Raw genomic sequence first — 6000 nt, forward strand, 5'->3', positions numbered from 1 at the left:
ACCAAGGTCCATGAACGGGGAAAAAACACAAAGTTCAGGGATTCCTTCATGGAGGGTGAAGGCGCGGCGAGACCCTGCTCAGCAGCCGCTGAGCCAGGGTGGCACTCTTAGTGCCCTTGGGCTGGACCGATGTCCCCGGGGGCCACCCCGAATGGCAACGTCCTCCAGGCGGACGCTGATCCGATGGGCTGAGGAGTCGAGGCGGGCGTCGCCGCAGGAGGCAGCGCCATCCGGGCAGCAGGAGGCGCCGAGGGCAAGGCCACCAGTCCGGCGACCGAGACAAGGACGAGGCAGGGACCAGCGGCGTCCTCCTTGGACCACCGCGACGAGAGCCAGGAACCAGCGGCGTCCTCCTTGGACCACCGCGACGAGAGACAGGAACCAGCGGCGTCCTCCTTGGACCACCGCGACGAGAGACAGGAACCAGCGGCGTCCTCCTTGGACCACCGCGACGAGAGACAGGAACCAGCGGAGTCCTCCTTGGACCACCGCGACGAGAGACAGGAACCAGCGGCGTCCTCCTTGGACCACCGCGACGAGAGACAGGACCCGAAGCAGATGCGGTCAGCGCCGGACCACCAGGAATCAAAGCAGATGCGGTCAGCGCCGGACCGCCAGGAACCGATGCAGATGCGGCCGGAGCCGGACCGCCAGGAACCGATGCAGATGCGGCCGGAGCCGGACCGCCAGGAACCGATGCAGGTGCGGCGGGAGCTGCGACGGGAACGACCTCCTCCTGGGGGTCGACAGGAACTGCGGCGGACGCGACCCCCTCCTGGAGGTCCGCCGGGACTGCGGCGGGCGCGACCCCCTCCTGGAGGTCCCCGGCTGCGGCGGGCGCGACCCCCTCCTGGAGGTCCGCCGGGACTGCGGCGGGCGCGACCCCCATCCTGGAGGTCGCCGGGGACTGCGGCGGGCGCGGACCCACCTCCTGGAGGTCCGCCGGGACTGCGGCGGGCGCGACCCCCTCCTGGGAGTCCGCCGGGACTGCGGCGGCGCGACCCCCTCCTGGGAGTCCGCCGGGGACTGCGGCGGGCGCGACCCCCTCCTGGGAGTCCGCCGGGACTGCGGCGGGCGCGACCCCCTCCTGGGAGTCCGCCGGGACTGCGGCGGGCGCGACCCCCTCCTGGGAGTCCGCCGGGACTGCGGCGGGCGCGACCCCCTCCTGGGAGTCCGCCGGGACTGCGGCGGGCGCGACCCCCTCCTGGGAGTCCGCCGGGACTGCGGCGGGCGCGACCCCCTCCTGGAGGTCCGCCGGGACTGCGGCTGGCGCGACCCCCTCCTGGAGGTCCGCCGGGACTGCGGCTGGCGCGACCCCCTCCTGGAGGTCCGCCGGGACTGCGGCTGGCGCGACCCCCTCCTGGGAGTCCGCCGGGACTGCGGCTGGCGCGACCCCCTCCTGGGAGTCCGCCGGGACTGCGGCTGGCGCGACCCCCTCCTGGAGGTGCGCAGGAACTGCGGCTGGCGCGACCCCCTCCTGGAGGTGCGCAGGAACTGCGGCTGGCGCGACCCCCTCCTGGAGGTGCGCAGGAACTGCGGCTGGCGCGACCCCCTCCTGGAGGTGCGCAGGAACTGCGGCTGGCGCGACCTCCTCCTGGAGGTGCGCAGGAACTGCGGCTGGCGCGACCTCCTCCTGGAGGTGCGCAGGAACTGCAGCAGGCGCTGCCTCCTCCTGGAGGTGCGCAGGAACTGCAGCAGGCGCTGCCTCCTCCTGGGGGCCGGCGGGCGCTGCGGCTCCAAGGGTGACGGGGACTGGAACGACCGCTACAGGGCCGACAGGAACGGGATCAGAGACAGGGGTGACCTCTACTTGGCCTACGGGAACGCCCTCAACTTGGCCTACGGGAACGCCCTCAACTTGGCCTACGGGAACGCCCTCAACTTGGCCTACGGGAACGCCCTCAACTTGGCCTACGGGAACGCCCTCAACTTGGCCTACGGGAACGCCCTCAACTGGGCCGACAGGGACAGGAACGGGAACGACCTCAACTTGGCCGACAGGGACAGGCACTGGAACGACCTCAACTTGGCCGACAGGGACAGGCACTGGAACGACCTTAACTTGGCCGACAGGGACAGGCACTGGAACGACCTTAACTTGGTCGACAGGGGCAGGAACTGGAACGACCTCAACTTGGTCGACAGAGACAGGAACTGGAACGACCTCAACTTGGTCGACAGAGACAGGAACTGGAACGACCTCAACTTGGTCGACAGAGACAGGAACTGGAACGACCTCAACTTGGTCGACAGAGACAGGAACTGGAACGACCTCAACTTGGCCGACAGGGGCAGGAACTGGAACGACCTCAACATGGCCGACAGGGACAGGAACTGGAACGACCTCAACATGGCCGACAGGAACTGGAACGACCTCAACATGGCCGACAGGAACTGGAACGACCTCAACATGGCCGACAGGAACTGGAACGACCTCAACATGGCCGACAGGAACTGGAACGACCTCAACATGGCCGACAGGAACTGGAACGACCTCAACATGGCCGACAGGAACTGGAACGACCTCAACATGGCCGACAGGAACAGGAACGGCCGCAACATGGCCGACAGGGACTGGATCGGCCGCAACATGGCCGACAGGGACTGGAACGGCCTCAACATGGCCGACAGGGACTGGAACGGCCTCAACATGGCCGACAGGGACTGGAACGGCGTCAACTCCGGAGCTGGCATGACAGCTTACAGCTGCCGAGCTCGACGGGGAAGACGTCGGGCCTGATTGGGTAGGACTAACAGTCGTCAGACGGACGGTGCTCTCTGACTGGGACAAGGACTGAGCGTGACTGGGCTGAACTGGGATCTGGACTGGGCTCGACTGGACTGGGGCCTGGAGACGACAGGGCTGCACCGGGGCATGAGCATGGCGAGGTTGAACTGACTGAGAGGTGGGGCATGAAGCGACCGCTGGCTGCAGGCCCGGGAGTTGCAGGGCCTCACGCAGGACAGGCTCCCTCAGGACGAGAGCGGCTGCTTCCATGAACAGTTGTTCTCTCGCGCCCTGGTCTGCTGCCGAATCGGCGGTGTTCATGAGGTGGGCGAAGAGAAACGCAACTGGAGGAGAGCAGAGGAGGTGGACCCGTCGGGCGACGCTGTCAGGGATGCCTGTTATCAGAGGGACACAGTCAGTCAGAGAGTCAAGGGGCTCCTCTGTCGGAGAAGGAGACGGCTCGGTCCCCATGACCGAGACCGCGGGACCCGTAATCCTGGAACCGCGCCGCCGCCGTCGCCGTCCGGAGCAGCTGCGACTGTCCGTCGTTTGAGGCGGAGGGAGCGGTGTGGACCGGACCTCTGTACCGGGACCCGCATGGTGAAACGGGACCGCGGCGTCTGGAGCTTGGGCTGGAGACTGGGGAAAACACGACTGAACTGGGGTCTGGGCAACACACGGCTGAACTGGGGTCTGGGCAACACACGGCTGAACTGGGGTCTGGGCAACACACGGCTGAGCTGGGGTCTGGGCAACACACGGCTGAGCTGGGGTCTGGGCAACACACGGCTGAGCTGGGGTCTGGGCAACACACGGCTGAGCTGGAGACTGAGCAGCGCGCGGCTGAACTGGAGGCTGAGCAGCGCGCGGCTGAACTGGAGGCTGAGCAGCGCGCGGCTGAACTGGAGGCTGAGCAGCGCGCGGCTGAACTGGAGGCTGAGCTGCGCGCGGCTGAACTGGAGGCTGAGCAGCGCGCGGCTGAACTGGAGGCTGAGCTGCGCGCGGCTGAACTGGAGGCTGAGCTGCGCGCGGCTGAACTGGAGGCTGAGCTGCGCGCGGCTGAACTGGAGGCTGAGCTGCGCGCGGCTGAACTGGAGGCTGAGCTGCGCGCGGCTGAACTGGAGGCTGAGCTGCGCGCGGCTGAACTGGAGGCTGAGCAGCGCGCGGCTGAACTGGAGACTGAGCAGCGCGCGGCTGAACTGGAGACTGAGCAGCGCGCGGCTGAACTGGAGACTGAGCAGCGCGCGGCTGAACTGGAGACTGAGCAGCGCGCGGCTGAACTGGAGACTGAGCAGCGCGCGGCTGAACTGGAGACTGAGCAGCGCGCGGCTGAACTGGAGACTGAGCAGCGCGCGGCTGAACTGGAGACTGAGCAGCGCGCGGCTGAACTGGAGACTGAGCAGCGCGCGGCTGAACTGGAGACTGAGCAGCGCGCGGCTGAACTGGAGACTGAGCAGCGCGCGGCTGAACTGGAGACTGGGGACCGCGTGAGAGCAGGAAATCCTCCCAGGGAAACAACCAGGGAGCTGGGCAGGTTGGTGCAGGCACGACGATCCGACGGGGCGGAGAGGAGAAAACCGAAACCATACTTCCGCGGGAGAGTTATATTTGCCGTAAAAAACAAGGAAAAACAGTCACTGACCTGACCGGAGGCTAAGTGCTGGCTGGGTCCAAGTTTGGCCAGATTGTTCTGTCAGGGACTCGGGCAGGCGGCGGACCCACATGCACAGCACGGAGGCGAGGTTATAATCAACAAAAGGTTTATTGCTCAAGGCAGGGTCAGATGGTCCAGGTCAAACACAAAAAGGCTCGGCAAAAGTACAGGCAGGGAACAGGCAAAAACTCACGGTCAGTAGATAATCCAGGGTCGGGCAGGATACACGGTGCAAACAGGAATAAGACACGAGAACACGAACACTCAGGGAACTCAGGAAACTAGGGACGCTCAACTCATTCACAACTCAACAATCTGGCAGGGAACTAAGGACACAGGTGGTGGTTAAATACAACGGGACTCGATTACTGATGACGTGCAGGTGTGAATAATGACCGGGTGAAACAAGAACAGCTGTGACGTGACATAACCCGGAAGTGAAGCTAGAACACAAAACAGAGACCGGGAGACTACCAAAATAAAACAGGAAACCACTAGACACAAGAACACAAATCATGACACTTACGAAGTGTTTGCTTAATGACATAATACAACATGGTAATCAGAGTGCAATGATAGAAAACACACTACGTTAATCCCAGTTCTTGGGTCCTTATGCTATTTCATATAAACTGTTGGCAGGGAATAAAACTTTGATCACAAGATCTTCAATCTGTGGTGTAAATGAGGCATATTGAATATAATATGAATATGAATTATTGATGACCCATGCAGCTGTGTAATAATAGAAACTTAATATGTCTGCAAATGATTATAGGACCATTATATTCATATTCTGGCTAACTATTAGAACCGGGAGCCCACTGTGTATGCCAGTTGTTTGATTAGTACATTTATTTTCTAGTAATGTACAACTCATTTAAAGGATTCCTTGAAAAACACAAAGCAGGTTTTCTAAGCAGTTTGTTTATAGAAACTCATGCCTGATCACATGTGTTCTGGTGTATGATAAATCATCCATTAGTCTTTGAACTATGCTTATCCTGACAAATATAATAATATATAATAAGCTGAAGCTTTATTTGCAACTACAACCTGTTACATGTACACACGGTTGTTAGAGAAAAGCATTAACTAAATATAAATCATTGTTTTGCACACAGGCTTCTCTGGTCCTTTTGTTTTGAGTGTTTATTTTTTCCTGTCAATATTTGCCTCTATACCCTCTATAAATGTATATATTATTGGTGCAAACAGCTGTTGAACTCAAAATCTAGTTTCTACAATTACCAGAGTCAGGTAATGCATAAAAAACGAGTCCACAAGACACGTGTTATAGTGTAATAGAGTATTCATTACAAAACAAAACCTTGGATCTCAGTAAACTTGTTGGAGCAATTATTTATTTTTTCCAACTTGAACAAATGAAACTGTAATTTCTTTTGTAAAATGGTTTAGCACCAGTATTGGCCTCCCACAGTCACCTGGTGGCAGTAAACACAAAGCTTTACTGCTCTGTGGCAGAAGGAACAATAAATGTACTAAGGGATCGTCATATTTTACTATATGCTCCTCTGTCCATCTAACTACATTTATGTTCCACTCAACATGTATTCACTATGACCCAAATTTACAATCAGCATCTAAGGAGATTTTT

The sequence above is a fragment of the Betta splendens genome, chromosome 2 (assembly GCF_900634795.4).
Source record: "Betta splendens chromosome 2, fBetSpl5.4, whole genome shotgun sequence".
In the NCBI taxonomy this organism is placed as follows: domain Eukaryota; kingdom Metazoa; phylum Chordata; class Actinopteri; order Anabantiformes; family Osphronemidae; genus Betta; species Betta splendens.